This window comes from Pan troglodytes, chromosome 13 (assembly GCF_028858775.2).
Source record: "Pan troglodytes isolate AG18354 chromosome 13, NHGRI_mPanTro3-v2.0_pri, whole genome shotgun sequence".
NCBI lineage: Eukaryota > Metazoa > Chordata > Mammalia > Primates > Hominidae > Pan > Pan troglodytes.
Window position 1 is genome coordinate 86122555 of NC_072411.2, and position 24703 is coordinate 86147257.

At 35.1% G+C, this 24703-nt stretch overlaps 1 long non-coding RNA gene across 1 annotated transcript in view; it reads left to right on the forward strand.

Moving 5' to 3' along the window:
• The first annotated feature begins 4434 nt into the window (after positions 1-4434).
• Positions 4435-24703, forward strand: part of LOC129143319 (uncharacterized) — a 232158-nt gene continuing 211889 nt past the window's right edge. Inside the window, exons 1-2 of the long non-coding RNA XR_008546666.2 lie at positions 4435-4480; positions 8131-8305. This is a non-coding gene — a long non-coding RNA (uncharacterized LOC129143319). The remainder of the gene's footprint in view (positions 4481-8130; positions 8306-24703) is intronic.

Below are 24703 nucleotides of genomic sequence, written 5' to 3' on the forward strand. Positions count from 1 at the left end.
CAATTTTATTTAGTTGTGCTCTGTTATTGCTTATTTCTTTTTTTCTGCTGGGTTGGGGTTTGGTTTGTTCTTTTTTCTCTAGATCCTTGAGGTATGACCTTATATTGTTTGTTTGTACTCTTTCAGACTTTTCGATGTAGTCATTTAATGCTATGAGCTTTCTTCTTAGCAGTGCCTTTGCTGTATCCCAGAGGTTTGGATAGGTTGTGTGACTATTATCATTCTGTTCAAATAATTTTGTAATTTACATCTTGAATTCATTGTTGGCCCAATGATCATTCAGGGACAAGTTATTTAATTTCCATGTAATTGCATCATTTTAAGGGTTCCTTTTCAAGTTGATTTCCAATTTTATTCCACTGTGGCCTGAGAGAGGACTTGCTATAATTTGGTTTTCTTAAATTTATTGAGACTTGTTTTGTGGCCTATGATATTGTTTGTCTTGGAGAATATTTCATGTGCTGATGAATAGAATGTATATTCTGCAGTTGTTGGGTAGAATGTTCTGTAAATATCTGTTAAGTCCATTTATTCTAGGGTATTGTTTAAGCCAATTGTTTCTTTGTGGATTTTCTTTCTTGATGACCTGTCTAGTGCTGTCAGTGGAATATTGAAGTCCCTGCTATTAATATGTTGCTATCTATCTCATGTCTCATGTCTAGTAGTATCTGTTTTATAAATATGGGAGGTCGAGTGTTAGATGCATATATATTTAGAATTGTGATATTTTCCTATTTGACTAGTCCTTTTATCATTATATAATGTCCCTCTGTCTTTTTTAACACTGCTGTTGCTTTAAAGTTTGTTTTGTCTAATATAAGAATAGCTAATCCTGCTCATTTTTGGTGTCTATTTGCATGGAATATCTTTTTCCACCCCTTTACCTTAAGTTTATGTGAGTCCTTATGTATCAGGTGAGTCTCTTGAAGATGGTAGATAACTGGTTGGTGAATTCTTATCCAGTCTGCCATTCCATATCTTTTAAGTGAAGTATTTAGTCCATTTACATTCAATGTTAGTATTAAGATGTGAGGTACTATTCTATTCATCTTGCTATTTGTTGTCTGAATACCTTTTTTTTCATTGTTTTGTTGTTTTATAGGTCCTGTGAGACTTGTGCTTTAAGGAGATTCTACTTTTGTATATTTTTGATAGAGACAGTAGACACCCAAGTGCCACCCAGGCCATTGTGAACAGGGGGTTGGCCTAAACATGGCCACAGTGAAAAATTCCACCCCTTAACACACGCACAGGAAGGAAAATAAATCAATGTGGAGTGGCTCAGATTAAGGGCCTGCCTGGGCATGGGGAGAATGGGGTGGAGCCACCGGGAATTTGTGTTTTATGCAAGGGAGAGGATCCTGGCCTCTTCAGCTCCTGTGTGGTGGCCTGGTATTCAGTATGTGAGGTGGGAGACTGTTGGCAGGAGCCCCACCACCCACCCCCTTGGCTTTTTTTTTTTTTTTTTTTCTCTGAGAGCTTTCTTTTAATGAATTCCATTCTCCTCACCTTTCAATGTGTCAATATGCCTAATTTTTCCTGGTCTTGAGACTAGAACATGGATTTTAGCTGAACTAAGGAGCAAAAAATCCTGCAATATTTTGAGAATTTGTTTCAAGATTTAGAGCAGCTCTTGTAGTGCTGGCTTGGTAATGGCGAATTCTCTCAGCATTTGTTTGTCTGAAAAAGACTGTCTTTCCTTCATTTATGAAGCTTAGTTTCACTGGATACAAAATTTTTGGCTGATAATTTTTTTGTTTAAGGAGGCTAAAGATAGGATGCCAATCCCTTCTAGCTTGTAAGGCTTCTGCTGACAAGTCTGCTGTTAATCTGATAGGCTTTCCTTTATAAGTTACTTGGTACTTTTGTCTCACAGCTCTTAAGATTCTTTCCTTCATCTTGATTTTACTTAACCTGGTGACTATGTGCCTAAGTGATGATTTTTTTGCAATTAATTTCCAAGGTGTTCTTTGAGCTTCTTGTATCTGGATGTCTAGATCTCTAGCAAGGCTGGGGAAATTTTCCTTGATTATTCCCTCAAATATGCTTTCCAGACTTTCAGATTTCTCTTCTTCCTTGGGAACACCAATTATTCTTAGGTTTGGTCATTTAAATGTAATTCCAAACTTTTTGGATGCTTTGTTTATTTTTTAAAATTATTTTTTCTATGTCTTTGTTGGATTGGGTTAATTGAAAAGCCTTGTCTTTGAGCTCTGCAGTTCTTTCTTCTACTTATTTGATTCTATCACTGAGACTTTTCAGTGAATTTTGCAATTCTCTATTCATTTCCAGAAGCTGTGATTATTTTTTATTTATGCTATTTATTTCACTGGAGGTTTTTCCATTCATATCTTGTATCTTTTTTGTTAATTTCTTTAAGTGGGACTTTACCTTTCTCTGATGTCATCTTGAACTACTTAAGAGTCGATTTTCAGAATTCTTTTTCTGGAAATTAAGAGATTTCATCTTGGTTTGGATCCATTGCTGGTGAACTAGTGTGATCTTTTGGGGGTGTTAAACAAACTTGTTTTGTCATATTACCAAAATTGCTTTTCTGGTTCCTTCTCATTTGGTTAGACTATGTCAGAGGGAAACTCTGGGACTCAAGGGCTGCTGATCAGATTCTTTTGACCCACAGGGTGCTCCCTTGATGTGGTTCTCTCTTCCCTCCCCTAGGAATGGGGGCTTCCAGAGAGCCAAACTGCAGTGGTTGTTATTTCTCTTCTGGATCTAGCACCCAGTGGAGATGCCAGGCTCTGGGTTGACACTGGAGAGTGTCTGCAAGGAGTCCTGTGATGTGATCTGTCTTCGGGTCTCTCAATTGTGGATACCAGCACCTGATCTGGTGAAGATAACAGGGGAGGGAAGTGTACTCTGTGAAGGTCCTTGTTTGTATTTTTTTAAATGTGCTGGTTTTGTGTTGCTTGGCCTCCAGCCAGGAGGTAGCACTTTCAAGAGTGCATCAGCTGCAGTAGTATAGGGAGGATCAGGCAGTGGGTGGGGCCATAAAGCTCCCAAGAGATTATGTTCTTTGCCTTCAGAGTTCCTCAGCTGTACCATAGAGTCTACAACAGCAATCCACCCCCTTCAAAAGGCCATGGATTCTCTTGGCTTTTCAGGTACGTTCCAATGGTAATTCTTGGAACAAAAGTTCACAGTGTAGATCTCCACACACTGCTCAGGCAGTGGGTGCTGAAAGCTAGTCCTGCCTCCTGACTGCCATTTTCCTTCAATAATCTCCAGTATTGGATCTTAAACCCCTCATCTCCACTGGCTTTCATGGCTTGCATGTCATCCAAGTTGCTCCTCTGGCTCTCCTCCTGTATCTTTATTTCCTTCTTGTTTCATTTTTTTAAAATCACAGTTTCCTCAAGTTTTACCCTTCATTCTAAGTCTTCTCCTTTATTCTTTCTCCCTGTATAATTTCACTCCTGCAATTTCATTTGCTCCCCATCTTTCCAACTTTATATCATCACATCTGAGGGTGCATTTGAGCTCCAGTTCTGCATTTTCAGGAGCCAATTACACAATTCCACATGCATTCCATGCAGGCTTTTTTTTTCATACATAGATAGATAAATAGGTAATATTAGTATGGACATTTGTCCCCTCCAAATCTCATGTCGAAATGTGTTCAAATGGTGCCTGGTGGGAGGTGTTTGGGTCATGGGGACTTGGAGCCCTCCTTGAGATAATGAGTGAGTATCACTCTATTAGTTCACATAGGAGCTGATTGTTTTCAGTGTGGCATGCCCCTCCTTGCCACATGACACACTGGCTCCCCTTGCCTTCTGCCATGAAGGAAAGCTCACCATGAAGTTGAGCAGGTACCAGTGCAGTAGTATACTTCTTGTTTTGTTGTTGTTGTTGTTGTTTGTTTGTTTGTTTTTGTTTTTGGAGACGGAATCAGGATCTGTCATCCAGGCTGGAGTGCAGTGTCCTGATCTCGGCTCACTGCAACCTCTGCCACCCGGGTTCAAGCAATTATCCTGCCACAGCCTCCCAAGTAGGTGGGACTACAGGTGTGCACCACCACACCCAGCTAATTTTTCTATTTTTAGTAGAGACGGGGTTTCACCATGTTGGCCAGGCTAGTCTTGAACTCCTGACCTCAGGTGATCCACCCACCTCGGCCTCCCAAAGTGCTGGGATTACAGGTGTGAGCAACTGTGCCCGGCCGCATACTTCTTGTAAGGCCTGCAGAACCATGAGCCAAACAAATTTCTTTTCTTTATAAATTATCTAGTCTCAGTTATTCCTTTATAGCAACACAAAATGGACTAACACAGATAGATAGATAGAGATAAAGCTCTCTCTCTGTATATATGTATATATATAAATATGTAGTTATATATACATATGTTAGATACATTTGTGTGTCTATATTTATAAATAACACCTTTCACTAAACGTTTTTATTTTATCTTTCTCCAGCTCACTTAAATGAGTCCACAGAGTTGCCTGAACACAAACTTTAGAGGTGAGAGCAATCCTGATTCTATCTTATTTCTCATATTCAATTGGTGATAAAAACCTATCATTTCAATCTCTCACATACCGCCCATCATTCAGGGTACTTACAAGTGCCTCCATACAGATATTCATCTCTTCAGTAAAAATTAACTCTTCTTACTGTATTTAAAGCACAGATCTGATTCGGTTTTTTTCCCCACTAAATTCTTACCCTTTTCTAGGCTTATAAGATATTTAACCATTTAATCCTAACCTGACATTCCAAATTTATTGTCATTGCTTTTCCTCCAATTGTGATCTCTACCAAAGTATATGCTTGACCTAACTAAGCCCTATCATTTTCTCTTTACCATTTCTTCCATGTGGATTCCCCTGTCTTTACTTGGCCTCGTGGAAAATTCCTACTCATGTTAAAACACAAGATTTATGAAAGGCTCCTAATTTCCTAACATTCTATAAAGCCCTTTACATAAATTTTCTTATTTAATCTTCAAAACTACCCTATGGCAAAAACATTTTTGCATTTCCATTTTACAGAAGAGGGAACTACAGACTAATGTGGATAAAAACCTTGTTCATGGGCATATCATTATCGTGTAGTAAAATTTGTATTTGAACTCATACTTTTTACTATAAGCTATATTAGTCACTTCCAGTGCCAACTCATACAGTTTTTCCCCTGTAAATTCATTTGTATTTCCCCTCTTCTCTTGCAATAATAATTATTACATCCCCTTGACCACAGAGCATACTTTTAAGCTTCTACTGTAGAATTTGTATATTTACATGTAATTGTTGTGTCTAGTAATTGAGTATCTTGATAGTAGCCATTGTATCTTATTTGTATTTAAATCCAACATTAGTGCTTGGTAGATAGTAAGTTTTGTTGAATGAAAACTAAATAAAGAGATGACCCACAATAAAAGAAAGTATAATATTTTGGTCACTAACATAAGACAGTGATTATGTGTTTATTTTCTAGTTTGAAAACAATGGTAAAATACAAAAGAAAAAGTATTATTTATTTTCATATAAAAGATTTTATATGAACTGTATGAATCCTCTTATCCCTTTTCTCCAACATTCTAAACCCCATCCCTGAAACCTACCTAAAAATAAAATTCATGTAAAATGAAGAAGAGGAAATAGTGCCTTAAAAATTTCTAGCATCGATTCATATTACTCTTTTGAATTACTTTTAAAGTGTTCAGTTAAACCACTGTTTTGGAATTTTTTTAGCATATGAATTTTCTTGACAAATCATGTTGTGACATTTATAAAAAATATTATACCAGAAATCCAGAGTTGCAGTGTCAAAAGTTGTTTTAAAATATCCATGAGTAGGTAGACAGCCAATTACATTCCTGTAGTTTTCATGTACTGACCAGTGTACATTATTATATGGGGAGAGGATTATCCATGACGTAGAAATATCACTCTTTTCAGTAACTCTTCTCAAAGTCTAAGACATTTTCAGACTCTAATCACCTGGAAAGTGAAACACCAATTTTTCTCTTAAGTTGACAGGAAAATAACTTCTGTAACAGGTGCAAGGATCAATACAGAAGTTATATAGTATACTAAGTTTACCTCTTTTTACCTCAAAAACTTCATTGTGGCCTATATGCTACTGGATAGTAAAAACTAACCTAAATAAACTAAAAAGCAAAGAAACCAGTATTGTAGGTGGTCAGTTCAGGTTCTTGACTTTGCCACACAAAAGAATTTGTGAGTCCAAAGTAAGAGTAAGCAAAGAAGTTTATTGCAAAGCAAAAGTAACACTCCGAGAGGCAGAGCATCTTATACGTCTGTAAAGATTCTAAAACACAACTTCTAATATCTGGCTTCCACCAAATTATCAGAAAATACATATTCTATGTCTTCTTCCTGAACCTAATGAATCAGGATTATTAAAGAGGGTACCCAGATATTGTATGTAGTTTTATTCCACCTCAGTATTTCAAACTCTTATGCATGAATGTCCTTTGAGTACTGCTGCTTTACTGTAACCCATTTAGGATGGAAAACAAATGAGAAATCAAAAGAACTGTTACACTAACAGCCAAGTACACTGTACTTCCTACTATGAAGATTACCTTGATATATTGAAAGAAATAAGAACTAAGCCTACTTAATGATTTTAAATTATTAGTCACAAAAATCACATTTATCCTATTCTCCATCTATGACTGGGACTGTCACTATTTGTGCTCAACCTGTTTCATCAACTCCTATCTGAACTAGTTAAAGGAACAGGCTAAGTGGGCATTTGTCTGGAGTAGTCAAATATCACTCAATTGTAAAGAAATGGAGAAAATTGATGAGACCTCCCCTCAGAAGAGTTCTGAGTATGTTTGGTAGTAATAATTTGATAAACTGCTTGCTGGTTATATGGGGCGGCAGTGAAGAGAAATGGACTGATGACACAGAACACCTAAGGGTAAAGGACAGATTTTTGTACACTTACTTGATAACCATCCCTCTGACACATCCCAACTCTGGATTTCTGGTATAATATTTTTTATAAATGTCACAACATGATTTGTCAAGAAAATTCATATGCTAAAAAAATTCCAAAACAGTGGTTTAACTGAACACTTTAAAAGTAATTCAAAAGAGTAATATGAATCGATGCTAGAAATTTTTAAGGCACTATTTCCTCTTCTTCATTTTACATGAATTTTATTTTTAGGTAGGTTTCAGGGATGGGGTTTAGAATGTTGGAGAAAAGGGATAAGAGGATTCATACAGTTCATATAAAATCTTTTATGTGAAAATAAATAATATTTTTTCTTTTGTATTTTACCATTGTTTTCAAACTAGAAAATAAACACATAATCACTGTCTTATGTTAGTGACCAAAATATTATACTTTCTTTTATTGTGGGTCATCTCTTTATTTAGTTTTCATTCAACAAAACTTACTATCTACCAAGCACTAATGTTGGATTTAAATACAAATCCAAACTATTATATCTGGAATAATAGTTTGATATGCAATTTTTAATTAATCAAAGCTCCTCCTATGTTGGAATTTAGAATAAGAAAAAGTCTATGGAATATTACTTTATACTATTCGGAGTATAAATATTTCAAATAGCTAAAGTTCTTTTAGACGGTAATCATTCATGAATCATGTGTGCTTATTTTCTTTAATCAAATTTATTTTGTATATATAAAATAATGTATGTCATTTTGTTGGGGGTATTAAAATTGTTCAAGAAGACAACTTTTCCAAAAATCTGTAAGCATAATGAACCCTTAAAATTAACAGTACTAGCTACTGACAAATAATTTCTGTCCATTCATTAGGGTAAGCTATTTCAAACTTACGTTAGGAAGCATTTCTAGAGCCCATATTTGAGCTAATCTTCATATTTGGAAGTTAAAAAGCTTAAGATGTAAAGTATCTTGCAAATATGTACTGAACAACTTGCTATTTTTAATGTCCAAATATCAACTTTTTATCTTTATATTTTCTAATATAAAATGCTTATTTTTTATTTTTAATATAAGTATTAATTTGATATGTTTAGGTTATATTTTGTGATTTATTTTATATATGTATATTTTTAATTTCACTATTTTGCTGAAAGTAAGAAAACTCATGGTACCAAGATAAGAAATATACCCAGCCTCATCTTGGTATTGTTTCAGAAAGAAATCAGATGGTTTGTGATTACTTCTTGCTATGACATTTGCTTGCAATATTTCATTGCTCTCTCCTGTGACATTGGAGGACACCATCTTGATGTCAATAAACTTGTCTATGTTTCTGCAAATCAGACTAGCTTTCTCTTCTTACCCTAGGACCCCAAGGATCCTATAACTAGTAAGTAGATATTTTTAAATATATATTAATGTTGAATTGTTCAAAATGTTATTGATTATTCTACTTCTTTGTGGTTGCTGCTTGGGTAAAATTATATCCAAATTAACTGAAATAAATATTGAACATTCTTCCCAAATATTTTTTAAACATTGTTTTATTAATATCCAAATTTCTCTATTAGATCGGTAAAAAGATAGTTACTACTCTTTGTCCTTAAATACCCCTTTTTATATAATATGTGAATTATTGCCTCAGGAATATAATATTCTAGCCTGTACTATTCTGTACCTTTCAGGATGCTGAATACAATGACACTTTGACTTTTATGCTCATTTAAAGTATTGACTATTTTATGAGACAGAGAAAATGACACAGCATTTCTTTACAGACTTTTTTTTGTTTGCTGATTTCACTCTTATCCTATTTGATCAGAGAATCGTTATCTTTCCTGACATCACATTTCATATTCATAGAGAATTATTTTTTAAGGTGTCATCATTGAAATTTTTTAAATGGACTTTACAGTTAAATGTAAACACAATCTGGTTCTCCATAGTCACTGTAAATGTTTTGCTTCACTATTTAACTGAATACACTTTTTGTAAAATTTTATTTACCTTCTTTTAAATTTGGATTGTGTAAGTTTTACGTTTCAGATATCTTCTATGAAAATAAAAGTAATTTTACATAATATGGCAACAAATGACTTCAACAAAGTGCTGTGGTTCATAATATATTTTTACTAAAGGTTAGAAAACAGCAGAGGGTAGTTGGGAAAATGAAAAAGGAGCAGCTTTTAACTGAACACCAGATAACTTTAAAAAAATTTATTGATCTTTATTCTTTATAGAGAACCTTGTACAAACTATGAAGCCCCAAGTTCCATAACTGTGATTATCTTCCTTAGCCCTGCTTTCTCCTTCAAGGCCTTTCTTTTATATTTCCCCTTACATAAGTTCTTCTCTTGGCTCTACAGTTAATAGGATAAAAATTGGAACCTCTCTCCTCTTATTATCGACAAAATACTGGATTATTTTTCCCAATACAAACTTCCTTCTTCTACACTATGTAAATGGGGCCATTTGTTTTATCACCCCAAACACGTTTTTATGACTTGCAAACTAAGAAGACGTCTACCATGAATAGCAATACATTTACAACTACAAAGACTCGATAATTGATTGGATATAGAATTAGAGAGAGGAAGCATTAAGAATAATTTTTAGATTTCTGGAACTGAGCACCTTGGAGTTCTTTATTGAAATAGATAGTATAGCCAAAAGCAATTTTGGGGAGAAGATGATGAAATCAGTGTTGGACGCATCAATTTTTGAAGTATTGAATGGATTACTGTAGGGCTGGGATTTTACCTGGCTGGGGCTACAGATGATAATGGGGCAAAGGATTCGAGAGTGTTGGCAAAAGAATAGTTGGGTGGAGCAAAGGATTTGAGAATATTGGCCAAAGAATAGTTGGTTGAAACAATGTGACCCAAGGTTTGAGTTATTTAGGGAAGCAGGTGAAAACTAAATGGAATTAATAGGAAAAGGTAGAGGGGTAAAGGAACTAAAGATTTCAGTATGCTTAAAGAACAAATAGATAATGTGAGAGTTGGAAGAATGAATGCTAGTTTAAGGATTTCATAAGTAATTCTGGGAGATGACTGAATGGGCATGGATGGGTGAAATATAACCAATGTTGTTAGTGTTACAAAAGTAAACAGTAAATAGCTGAAAATCTGGACGTATTATTTTGCATTATCAAAGGACACCAGAATGATGGCAAGATTTAAGTTAGAAAAGAAGTATTTGAATAATGAGAAGCCATGCAATTGACAGATGAAAATGATAATAAGAGAACGATCTCATTTATTAGATTGAGCTTAATTTCAAAGGAGGTTTTATCTAGTGTTGTTGGAGCACCAGTGATCTGGAAGTTGCACTGAGTATTCAGGGGCATGCTAAGACCACTTCAAGCCCCAAATTAATGGAGTATAGAAGAATAAGTGAAGTCCAATGTAGAGGGTGGATAGGAAAGTAATCCCTCAGAAAAAAAAAGCTAGAATTCATTTATGAGAAGAAGAAACAGTATATGCACAAACTAGTGGTCTACACAATGTATTTTTGAAGATAGTTGTATCAGAGGACAAAGAAGAAAGTTTGGGAAGGAGGCAGACAGTGGAAATCTGGCTTAGGTACAAGAAATCACAGGCCATATATAGATGAATGCATGGGGAGATGGACATGTCAGCAGTCAGGGGAATTACTTTAGGAAAATGGCCAAGGATGGTGTTGACATGAGGTTTGCTCTAGTGATCTGGCTTTACAAGTAAGTACTTCTTCATCATTCTCTAAAGAAATGGGATAAATTTTACCTTTGTTGAGAAAATGTCCCTCACCCTGGTAGCAGCAATAATGGGGCTAATTATTTTACAGGATCCTCACCATAATTAGCAAAAGCACATACCTAGGAAATTTTTATTATATTCATTAAATCATTATGAATATTTATTAAATACTTCTATTCCAGACACTGTTGTAGAAATTACAGTTACAACAATTAGCAAGGCAAACAAGGTCCTGGCTTCCAAGGAGCTAAGCCTATGGAGCACATACTGATGTGAAAGTGCCCCTCTCTCTGACAGGAAGTTGGAAATGAACTGTTGACCAAAGTCCTTGAGTAACAAGAGACTTGAGTTTCTTGAGAAAAACCCCCTAGGCCCACTGAGGAGGAAGGATTGGCTAAACTGGGCCGGGCACGGTGGCTCACACCTGTAATCCCAGCACTTTGGGAGGCCAAGATGGGCGGATCATGAGCTCAAGAGATCAAGACCATCCTAGCCAACATGGTGAAACCCCGTCTCTACTAAAAATACAAAAATTAGTGGGGCATGATGGCACATGCCTGTAGTCCCAGCTACTTGGGAGGCTGAGGCAGGAGAATCGCTTGAGCCCAGGAGACAGAGGTTGCAGTGAGCCGAGATCATGCCATTGCACTCCAGCCTGGATGACAGGGTGAAACTCCGTCTCAAAAAAAAAAAAAAAAAGAACTTAACCTCAAGGATCTAGAACTAGAAATACCATTTGACCCAGCCATCCCATTACTGGGTATATACTCAAAGGATTATAAATCATGCTGCTATGAAGACACATGCACACGTATGTTCATTGCAGCCCTATTCACAATAGCAAAGACTTGGAACCAACCCAAATGTCCATCAATGATAGACTGGATTAAGAAAATGTGGCACATACATACCATGGAATACTATGCAGCCATAAAAAATGATGAGTTCATGTCCTTTGTAGGGACATGGATGAAGCTGGAAACCATCATTCTCAGCAAACTATCACAAGGACAAAAAAACCAAACACCGCATGTTCTCACTCATAGGTGGGAATTGAAAAATGAGAACACTTGGACACAGGAAGGGGAACATCACACATCAGGGCCTGTCGTGGGGTGGGGGAGGGGGGAGGGATAGCATTAGGAGATATACCTAATGTAAATGACAAGTTAATGGGTACAGTACACCAACATGGCACATGTATACGTATGTAACAAATCTGCACGCTGTGCACATGTACCCTAGAACTTAAAGTATAATTAAAAAAAAAAGAAAAAAAAGAAATTAACTACTTTCAGAGAAAGACAATTCTCCTTCTTAATTTTTAAAAAAGTGTATACAATGTATTAATGCCATGGATATAAGGCTAACTGTTTATGATTCCTATAGCAGTCTGAATTTTAATAAGGGGTGGGAGCAGAATTATTTATTATTTGTTTTGGAAGCTGCAAGAACTTGACTCTATATTTTAGAGACATTGTTAATAGTAGGTGGTGGAAAAGTTAAAGGTCTACATCTCTTTACACTGTTACTTGGGCAAGCATATTGAGTCTTGTGCAAGATATTCCAGTGAATCTTCAATATGAGATAGAATATATGCTAATGTTTTCATTTGTAGGTATTTAGAAACTTGTGTGGCTTAATTTTTTCTTACATATTTGTTTTCTTACATTGACGCTCATAAAATTTTTGAATAGAATGATGAGACATTTTTTCCATGTCATTTTCATGCCATTGATTTAATATTTCTTTCATGATGTAAACTAGCTGATTGGAAGTTTTCTGGGTAAAAATTATTTATTTATTTAATGGGTAACAAAATATTGTTTTAACAAAGTACTGGTTGGTTATTTTAATACTTTGTTTTGGAGATAATCAAGTCAGCTTTATCTTTCCATTCTACTCCCACTTTTTCTTGTACTCTTCTCTCCCTTTTTCTTAATCTATACCTGTGTATATGAGGAGTGGGCAGAGAAGGGGCAGAAAATATATTGCCACCCTCCCATCTTATGGCATATAGTCAGATTTTTTTGTGAAGTTTCTCCAGCATTGAGAAGTATTTGATCTCTACTTGAAAATCAAGGTGCAACTTGAAATAGTCATAATGTGAATAATGACTTAGATTAGTACACAGAGTTTTTATTCTTTCCAAAGTGGTGAATCTCATATTCCTGCTGTCTTCTGCTATATGTGATACTTTAGAGGGATTTGAAAAATTTCCAAGGGAAAAAGTATTTTTTTCTAAGAAACACAGAATACACTCAATTTCCCTTTTATTATATTACATTGTTGCATATTTTATTAATTGAATAATAAAATTATTAAATATCTGTATACATGGATATCTATATATAAGAAAATGGGGAGATTATGTGAACATTCCTAAATTATCTGATATACCCATGTTCCTGATTTCTTATTAAAATGCAGTTTCATAAAATGGTCATTTATTTTCTCCTAAGTACTCATGTTAAAGAAATAGTTCCATGCTCTTTAAAATACTATGTGCTTGTCATCAGTATAGTGGCACTGGCTTTATTAATTTCTAATTTTTTTTAGAAATTAATAAAGCTTAATTAATTTCAAAAATTTAAAATTTTAATCCTGATAAAACAAAAATTTAAAAACTTTAGCAACCAGTTAGGAAAGCCAGGATAATAGACTTACATATTATATTTTTAAGTGTTATTACTTAGGGTATTTGGACGGAAATACTTCTTCTAACCTTAAAAATGCTAAATCCCCCTTGTTTCCAACCTGAACAAATGTTATTCATGTGAAATGTCACTTTAATAAACATGTCTATGTTTATTATCTCTGTTACTGAGACTCTGTAAACTAAAAATTTTTTGAAAAAATAAATCTATTCTTGAATTTAACTCTCAAAGACAGGGTTCATGGACTTGAAACGGCGTAACTATCACATGATAGGTATAATGAAATATATTGATAATATGTTAAAATTTTCAAATAATTATATAAAATTATACCCAGGTTCACACAATCCTTTGTGGGCAATAAATAATATGTCACAAATATGAATGAGATGTCCAGGTAAAAATGATGTGCACCAGGGCAGGTTCGGCGGCTCACGCCTGTAATCCCAGCACTTTTGGAGGAAGAGGCAGTGGATCACCTGAGGTCAGAAGTTCAAGAGCAGCCTGGCCAACATGGTGAAACCCCGTCTCTACTAAAAATACAAAAATTAGCCGGGCATGATGGCAGGTGCCTGTAATCCCAGCTTATTGGGAGGCCGAGGCAGGAGAATCGTTTGAACCTGGGAGGCAGAGGTTGCATTGAGCTGAGATTGTGCCACTGCATTCCAGCCTAGGTAACACAGTAAGACTCTGTTAAAAAAAAAAAAAAAAAAAAAAGATGTGCACCCATAGTCCCAGCTGCTCAGCAGGCTGAGATGGGAGAATAACTCGAGCCCAGGAGTTCCAGGCCAGCCTGGGCAACATACTGAGACTGTCTTAAAAAAAAGTTTTTTATAATGATAGAGAGTGATAGTACTTATGCCCAAGTGAAGGACACGTCTCCTCCTAAATGCATTGGAATTAGAATTTTAAAAGATAAATATTCTGCTAGTCATCTATACACTGTTCCCATCACTTTGCTAATTCTACATCATTCTTTACTACCATTTTGAAAGTTTCTTTGTGAAGTGGCAAATTTTGGGATTAAACACATGTTTCTATTTGAAAAAAGTCTTATTTTTTGACTCAGAATACAAAGGCATACACTTGTATGTGATTCTTGTGAATATACAATCTTCTCTCTCTACTCAGTGTGACTTTTCTAGAAGGTTTTGAGGCATGAATATGAATCAGGCCATTTTTGCTTCCCAGTATTCTTCCTTACACCTTAGTCAGAATACATCATCATCACCATGTTTGAGCCGACTCTTCAAATAGAACATATTGTTGTAATAATTACCAAACCCTAGCCTCTTATATTTGAGCTAAGTAGGAATTTGATTCATAACATATTGTAGGAATCTATGCATTTTAATTGTCCTTCTCTGTAACCTGACTGTGAAGCACTCCAATGTCAAGGATGTTGAATAATTCATCTTTGTCTTCTAGCACTTACCGCAGTTCCTTGCATATGATAATTCTACTTACAATTTATTGAGTATCTTCTCTATGCTAGGCACTTTGGTAACTACTCAGTGTAGCCTTAACTAATTAACAAATTAATGAATAAAAGTTGAGTTAATACTTCATGTTTGATGGCTAGAAGAAAAAGAAAAAGACCCATTTGTTCCATTCTGAGGGTGAAAGGACTGGTATAATTGGAAATGGGTGCAGATAGTAGCAGACTCACAGTGTCTGGCCGGACTTAGTATCTGCTAGTCTGATGCCCATAAAGGGGAAAAACACTGCAAGAGAAGAAACTATTGGAAAAATACCACTTGTGGGAAAATGAATTACTGCGGTTTTAAATAAGTTTTATGGAATTTAACAGATAAATATTACTATAGAACAACATATTTCAAAATTGAAATAAAATATAATAGCATTAGACTGTTGGGCAATAATTATTCATGGATAACTATTATTTGTGCACATCTTAAGAATGAGGCACTTTTGGAAAAGGCAGTCTCATGCATACAATCTTTGACCGGCATTAGGCCACAAACATTTGCTTTATATAAAACATTTATTTTATATAAAACTCCCATTATAAAACTTTTGTGTTCTCTAAGTTCAAGGTCCCTAGGAACTTCTGTAAAGCAACTCACTGTGTATATCATTTAATCCTCTTCATAGTACCCTTTATAAATTGTGGAAAGGGGACTAGTACAAAAGAATAATGACATACTAGCTACTGATATTGATCTGTGTAATAAAGTATTTTCTGTCTCTGACTGAGGAGTCCTGTGTCTCTACCATCATCTATGAAACTGTGGCACTCTCACATGACAACTTGCAAGTACAGTAAAATCTCAGTCCCTTCAAAGCTCTTGACATAGACCTGCCTGGAATTTGGTATTTATTAACATTAGCCATGTTTGACAATACCTTACCATCTTTTCTTAGCATCTTTTTCCAGCTCTGAGAATTTTAAAGTAAATGGGTAAATGTAACAAATACTAATTAATATTTCTCAATGATGGCATAATTGCCAGTAAAATCATCCACTTTGGTATCACTGTATAACTTTTGTAGAGGAAAATAAGACATGAAAGTAGGCTGGTGTAGAAAATTCACCATGGATTTAGATATTGAGCTATATTCATATTTTTAAGGACATAAGTAAGGCAAGTAATAACTGTAATAATCTACATAAGTAATGGAAAGACTGTTTTGATACTTGCATAAAGATATTTGAAATATAATTATTAAAATATAAAGAAGGTTTTTAATCAATATGTATACGTGGTACGTTTTTAAAATCTGTGGGTTTTGGGCTTAGGATAATTTTATTTAATTTCCCTGACTGAAATAAAAAAGATCTACTAAGAATGAGTCTTCCTGTGAAATGAGAAAAAAGTTTTTAAAGAGTTTCTATACTGAATATTTTAAATACCCACACATTACTACAATCTGTAGACCACAGAGCATAGCAGATTCTCATGTTGGAATTGTGAAGCTAAATATTGTTGAGTTACTGCAATGGAGCATATGTTTGTGACTTAGTCTCTCACCTCTAATAATAGTCTTGTTATAATTGCACTGCAAAAAATGTTGGTTTTAAAACATCAGATTATTAGGGGAAAATGTAATAAAATATTCTAAAATATTTTAATACTTAAACACTTAAAAACCATAAAGTAGGCTTTAAAACAACTGTCTTTTAATTACTTTTTAAATGTTCTTTTCAAAATTTTTTTCTCTGCTTTCTCAATGCAATACTTAATATATTTAAGCAGCAACTTTAAAGAAATACTTTTCTGGTTATTTCTGTTTGAAGCGTCTTGAACAATACAATATAGTGTATACACTACAATTCTTTAAAGAAGCTCAGAAGATATAGTGTATATATAGAGCCAGTCCAAGCCCCAAAACTGAAGAACTTGGAGTCCAGTGTTCGAGGGCAGGAAGCATCCAGCACGGACGAAAGATGTAGGCTGGGAGGCTATGCCAGTCTGGTCTTTTCACATTTTTCTGCCTATTTCATATTCCAGCTGCACTGGCAGCTGATTAGATGGTGCCCACCCAGATTAAGGGTAGGTCCACCTTTCCCAACCCACTGACTCAATCTCCTTTGGCAACACTCTCACAGACACACCCAAGATCAATACTTTGCATCCTTCAATCCAATCAAGTTGACCCTCAGTATTAACCATCACACTATGTGAGGTCGATCATATCATGGTAAATAAGATCTGTGTTGGGGCTCCCTTACTTGCATTCAAGTATCATTTTTCATTAGAATATAATAGCACATGGGCAGGGCCTAATGTGCATGGAATGCAGTGTTCCAAACAATGTCTATTCATTTTCATACATAATTTTACCTTGTAGCATGGTGTGTCAGGGATCCCCAAAGCCACCCTCAGGCTTGATCATTTACTAGGACATGCAGGACTCAGAAGCTGCTATATTCATGTTTATGGTTATCACAGTGAAATAATACAGATCAAAATCAGCAAAAAGAAAAAGTGCATGGGGTGAAGTCCAGGAGAAACCAAGAGTAAGCTTCCAGGTGTTTCCTCCCAGTGAAGTCAAACATGGATGTAGTTACTCTCCCAGAAATAAAAGTTGACAACATGTGTAAGGTGTTGCCAACCTGGGAAGTTCACAGGAGTCTTTCTTCAGGATTACTACTGGAAGTTAGTCACCTAAGCATGACTGATCTCAGCTATCAGATTCCAGCACCATTACCTCCTTCCCTCTCACTATGTCCTCAGCAAAAGCAGGCATTCACTTTAAATCATAGTGTAAAGATAAAACACTGACACTGCCCATAGATCTAGGTATATTGCCGGAGGAACTCAGTGAAGATAAACTTACTGGAATAAATGAGGAAAATAGTTGTGATGAAACGGATCAGGAAGTCTCAGAAGGAATGATGCTGGCAAAAAAAAAAAAAAAGAAAAAAAAATTACACTAAAGGAACTCTAGGAGATATTTCCTGACATTGAAAGTGAAAAGAATAACATGTTGTTAGATGATTCAAACCTAAAGAGCTGTATGACAAATCATCATGGCATAGAAAAGACTATTGTTCCATACTGCAAGTTACGGTGAGTAGGAAGTACTGTTTAAACTACTCTTGTTCTTTTTTAATTTTTTTTACAAAATACAACTTAATGTTTAATGTTCAATGGTTTAAGTTGGTGCACTAAGTAAATATTAGTTTTATTAGTTTTTCATTTCCCAATACATTTATAACTGAAAGAGAGTTTTTAATGTTTTGACAAAAAAAATTTTTAAAGGTCATGGGACAATTGTACTTTTTCCTATTAATTATTTAAAAGTATTTTTTGTTTTTAATTGTGGTAAGAAACACATAATATAAATTGTACCACGTTAATGATTTTTAAGTGCATAGTTCAACAGTGTTCATTGTATTTACATTGTTGAGCAACAGATTTTCAGAACATTTTCATCTTGCAAAACTAAAACTCAGTACCCATTAATCAACAACTTCCCATTTTCTCTTTCCCCCAGCTCCTGTTAACCACCATTCTACTTTCTGTTTTTATGAATCTGACTACTTTAGATATCTCATATCAGTGAAATCAATACTATTTGTCTTTTTGTGATTGGCATATTTGACTTAGCATGATGTTATTAGGATTCGTCCATGTTGTAAAATGTGACAGAATTTCCTTCTTTTTTAAGACTAAATAATGCATCATACACATATGCCATCTTTTGTTTATCCATTCATCTGTAGATGGACATTTAGTCCCTGTCTCCAGAGAAATATACTTGGGAAATAAATTGTATTAAGTGTTCACATAGCCTTAAAGAAAAATGTCCACATTCAGACACATTCATACTTATGCTCAGATGATAATACACTCATGTATATCTATAGATGTTCCTTTCACTGATTTATTAATACTTTATATTAATTTCAAAGACTCTTACAGTCATTGTTAGAATGCAGATTTATTTATAGTCCTTCATGTTTCTAGGATTAATATTTTCATCTGCTATTTTGAACATGCATTCATCCAACAGATGTTTACTTGACTTCTGCTACATTCCAGAAGCTATGCTGGATGCTTGGAATACATAAATTGATAAGGTCTCTGTCATATTAGAAAGTATATTTTCACATGGGGAGAAAGTAAACAAGTATGTATCATAAAGAAGAAAATTGAGTAGTATGTTAGACAGTAGGTATTCTGGAAAAAAATAAAAAAAATAGAGCAAGATGAAGCAGGTTGGATGTAAAGAGGAGAGAGCAGGCAAGTTGTAGTGCTTAACAGGATGGTCAGGGAAGTCTTTAGTGAACAAAACTTACATGTGGTAAAGGCTTTGTCCTTGTGGATATAGGGTGAAGAAGATAATCTAAGTGGCGCAAACAGCCAGTGAAAAGCTCCTAAGGCAAGAGCAAACCTCTTATGTTCAAAGAAAGTAGAATCCAGTGTAGCTTGAGCAGAGGCAACAAGGGTAAGAAAGGTAATGGATGAGATCAGAGAGGGGTCTCTGATCATTGAGAGGACTCTGGCTTTCACTGTGAGGAAATGGGAATGAAGCCATAGCAGGGTTTTGAGTAGAGGACTAAGTGAATGGACTGTCTTTGTTAAATGGCTCACTCCAGCTACAATGTTCAGAGAAGTCCATGGGGCTAGGGGACAAAAATGGAAATGAAGAGATCACACCAGAGATACTGCAGTTATCCAGACAAAACATTATGTTGGTAGCAGTGAAAATGGTGAGGACTCACTGGGTTCTAGATATATTTGAAAAGTAGAGAATATTGGGTTTCCTAAAGTGATGGATTTGGAGTGTAAATGATGACAAGCTTCGGCCTGAATATTTGAATGTATAGAACTGTTAATCATCTGAGATGAGGAAAGCTATTGGAGAAACAAATCTCTGGGAAAAAATCAATTAAGTTCGACAATATGATTTTGAGAATTTGATATTATTAAAAGGGGGATGGTATAAAGTCAGTATGTTAAAGAAGTTTTGAGTTATGGAGATAGGTATGGGCTGTAGATTTCTGTTTGGAAGTTGAAGAAATCAACAGCTTTGAAAGCAGGGCCAACTACATAATAGGTGGGATCCAGGGCAATAAAATGTGAAATACCCTGTTCAAAAGACAGAAAAGCCATTTTTTAATTCAGCACTCTCTCTTTCAATGAGTGAGTTCACATCCTCACAGACACTCAGGTCCCCCCACCTGGCAGCAAAGGGCACAGGCCTCCAATTTTAACCCTCCTTACACCCGCACCCAGGCCCCTTGCAGGTGCAGAAGGTGGCAGTGATGGCTGGGTGTGGGCAATAAGGCAGGAGGCAGAGAACCTATCTTGGAGAGGTGGAGGGGTGGTGGGAGGAGAGAATGCATGCACCTACCTTGAAATGTAAGCTGTATAGCTTTAAATGACTTTCAATTTCTTTGTGGAATTTTATAAGACAGATTATATTACTCAATGATTTAAGCACATGGGTGTATTTTCTTTTTGTTCCTTTCTTGTTGTTGTTTGTTTGTTTTGAGACGGAATTTTGCCCTGTTGCCATCGCCCAAGCTGGAGAGCAATGGCATGATCTCAGCTCACTGCGACCTCCGCCTCCCGGGTTCATGCGATTCTCCTGCCTCAGCCTCCCGAGTAGCTGGGATTACAGGCGCTCGCCAGCACGCCTGGCTACTTTTTGTATTTTTCGTAGAGACGGGGTTTCACCGTGTTGACCAGGCTGGTCTCAAACTCCTGACCTCAGGTGATCTGCCCACCTCGGCCTCCCAAAGTGCTGGGATTACAGAGGTGAGCCACTGTGTCCAGCCACACATGGGTGTATTTGCTTGACATTTGGGCAGCCTCTGTTTTTAAAGAAATCCTTTGGACAAAACCAAGGTGGTCAAATCATTAATCTACTAATTTTTTTCCACAAATATTTCTTGATCATTTACTATAGTCTTTAAATCCCTAGGATACTTTTTTTTTAAAGATTAAGTTAAATTATATTATTAATATTTATTTTAAAATTGTGTCTCTTATTTGAATACTCTTAAGACATTTGTGTAAATAGCAACCCTTTTTATAGATAAATACACATTACAAAATATCAGTTGACTATTTTAAATAACTTAATTTTTGATGTTTATTTTAAAATCATCTTATTACAATATTAGCATTTCTAATTTTGTTTTACCACCCACATAACAGTTTTTTAATGTGTAAAACCTGGGTTAGAATAAACTTAACACATAGCACATTTATGCAATGAAAATTATAACAAGATTGTACTAAAAGGTTTCATTTCTAACCTTGATCACTATTGACTTTAAAACGGAAGATGTACCTTTCTTTAAAAATTATGGAGATGCAAGATTAAAAACACAAAATAGCAAAAATGCATGCTAAAAATAAATATAAAATAAAAAAATAGTAGAGTTGTGGAAAGAATAGTTATAAGGATAAATGCTTTTTCAGGAAGTAGATTATATACCAAAGCAATTCCAAAATGAAGTGTAATTATTTTTAATAGTAGTAGTTAATTCTTCTGAGACATACATATAGTTCTGTATTTTAAATATTTTCCATGCTGTTTTATGTTGGAAGTGACTTGTCATGGACATTAAATTTATACAAAGTCAATTGTACTATACATTTATTATGTTTAATGTAAATAATGATTCATATTTTAAAGATAAGATTGTTTATATACAGAATAATGCTTTGGTAGAAATAGTGATGTTACTGTTAATAGTGAAAATATATCAGCAATATTCCTACCTCGTATTCTAGTATCAAATTAGTGTATGGTAAAATCTAGTTCTGGTTTTTACAGAAGCTGACTTATTAAACTTATTTAACCCATTTTAAAACATACTTATTATAAGGTCCTTCACTTTTCCCTATTTTATTCCTTGTCCCGACAGAAAAATATAAGAGTTTCTTGGCTGCTCTGTGACCCAGCCAGCTGCATGTTTTCCTCTGCAGGCTGAATCTAATAACGATGTTCAGGTTCTTGGCCAAAACACTGACAGAAACTTGCCCTGGCCCTGAGCCAAGTTCCTTTAAGTTTCCTATAAACTCCATGCACCTTAGCCCCTCCTTGTAAATATATTCAGATAGAATATCCCTTGTATCACTTTCCTTTGGAGGATACACTGCAGCCCCACTGCTCCCAATATAAGTAAGTTCCTCTGATAAATGCTTTGAATTGCTCACCCTGCCTTTTAGTGCTTCTTTCTTTGGAACCAGAACCAACCTCTCTCAAGATGGTTTGGGACACCTCCTCTTGGGAATACCTCTGCCACCACTTTTGGGGTGACTACAGGCTCAGATTCATCAGGACAGAACCTGTGCTTGATTAAAAACAGCCATTTTAATTAGAAATAAGAAAATAACCAGGCTGTTTGCCATTTTGTTCACCTTTCATTGTTTCCTTTTTCCATTTTCCACATTATTATTTTGGAATATCGAATTAATCTGTGAGAGTTACTTGCAGATTGGTCTTTTTAGGCACTTGCACTTCTTTTGGTGGCATATAAAATATAGCATTAAATGTTCAATTGTGTATTCTTTCCAATTTTTGAGGTTTTTACTTTTCTTCAATTGTAATTTGCAATAGTCTATAAGAGGCAAAATTTCTCATTTTAATTTTGTCTAAAACTCCAAAAATTATTGACTACAATGTCAGAATGGTTATCATGGATTGTTTTTGTGTAATGGAGGGAAGATAACTATTAGAACGTCGACCATTTGACATTCTTACTCCTCACATTAAGGAAATGATAAATATTCTGTATGTATATAATTAATAATGTAATCAAATTATTCATTTTGAAAAATTTAGTTGAAATTTATAATTTATATAATGGCAAGTTGCTTAGTGTCTCTAGGTGAGCCCACAATTGCATTATAAATGCCCCTATAATCAGCACTGACAGCAATCTCAGATGTGTTCTACTTGTTCCCATGGAGAGAGGTGCTCAAGCATTCTGTTTTGAATGAAAACTCACATTAACATGCATGGATCTATTATGTTATACATCTTCATATAAATTTTACATCTTTTAAACTTCAGGAAATACGTATGTGAATATGAGCAATCAATCAATGAATAGGTTTTAATTATCTTTAACTTCTCCATGTTGTTGGAATTTAGAATTTCTCTAACACAGCAAGCTTGACACTTCTATATGTAACTAAATATTCAAGATTCATGAAACTTATAATTTAGGCTCATTTTCTTCATTTTTTTTTAATTGAAAGCATTCAACTCTGTATATAAAACTCTTTTCCTTCCTAAGAAATAAAATTAAATTCATGCCTGTCTAAAAGCAGAAAATTAAGTTACATTGTGAGTGTGACCCATTTAAAGCAGCTCTATTTTATGCCTTACAGTTTTAAATGGACCAACTTATTTAAGGAACTGAACATAGGCTTAGAAGGGAAAATCTAACAACTGGAACAGTGTGATGATGATATCTTGTAAATTTCCCTCCCCTGTGATCCATTGGCTTGTCTAAGCTTTATTTTTGTTTCTTTTTTTCTTTTCTGTAGGTTATTTCCTGTAGAGACAGTAGGAAAAACTGAGGGTTATTTTTCTGTTCTTGCTATTGAAAAATAAATCTCTGTTTTACATTCAGTGTTTCATTCTGCTCTAAGCATCTTAGGTAATATGCATATCTACTTTATAGGTATTGCCTAAAGCATAAAATAATGTAACACAAAATTAATGAAATGCGTTCTCTTATTTCTCTTTTGAAGAGAGTGTCAATGTTTATGAAAATAATAAATTGACCAGTAGCTAGGCAAGTTCAAGTTGTTCTTTTTTTTTAAATAGAATTGTTGCTGGATAAACATTTTGATCAGAGGCATGCTCACTGGAGGTCTTTCTAAGGACAGCTTGCTAGTGATGTCAAATTAAGAAGTGCAGGCTAATGTTCTGGGACCTTCTGTATACTAAAGCCAACAGAACAGGCTTAGATAAAGTGCCCTGTTCCTGTCAATGTTAGATGGGTTGTATAAGCTCTGTCTGGCAGCTTGTGAAATTATCTTTCCAAGAGAGACAAGAAGGGTGGAGATGTTATTTAAATAAGCATCAAAAGTACCCTCTGCTTAGTTATTCAGGGCCAAAAAATTAGCATAAAAATCCTAGTTCTGTAAAAATGTACATTTTCTCGAACAACATTAGGCAACCCACAAGCTTTAGACAAACAACTGGCACATTGCTTCTGACATGAAAAATGAACCCCAACCACATGGAAAGCACATTCCAGCTATAATACTTGTCTTCTCATCATGGATCATAGCTTTGGCCTGGAGTCTTCCGTTCCTCTTTGCTGAAGTAACAGCAGTGAGAGAAGCCAGTATCTTGGGACTTTCCATTGTGTCCAGGTCTTAATCATGGCCCTACGTAGGCAAAAATGTGTCAAAGTGGTTGGCAATATAATGACCCAGAAGTGTTAGCTCTTTTGGCAAAATGCAGGCCAGCATAAGGTTGCTCCATATGTGCTTCCAATGAAGTACTGATTTGCCAGATCTCTCAAACAGCCTAGCCATGAGCACCGCGAGCATTGGAAATTTACCATAATGGTAAATGAAACAGCAAAATAGCCTTTCATTAACTTCACATCTGAACTAAGGACAGAATTCTAGGTCATTAGAATGTCTTATTTTTGAAATCCAGTCAAAATCATTTATGATGTACAATGATTGAGTTTTAGGACAAGAGGAAGCGAGACATAAATTTACTTCAAGTTTCTCATATTTGGATGAGAAAACAGAAATCTAGAGAAATTAAATATAATGTCCATAGAATAAAAATATTGAAAATGTAATCTAGGTTTTCAAACCCTGGGTTATGAACTCTTGTAACTGCACAAAAGTGACTGACTTTACCCTGCAGAGAGTTAAACTAGTAGTTTGTTCATTTATTTGGCAAATATCTTTTGAGACTAATGGTACGTCAAGT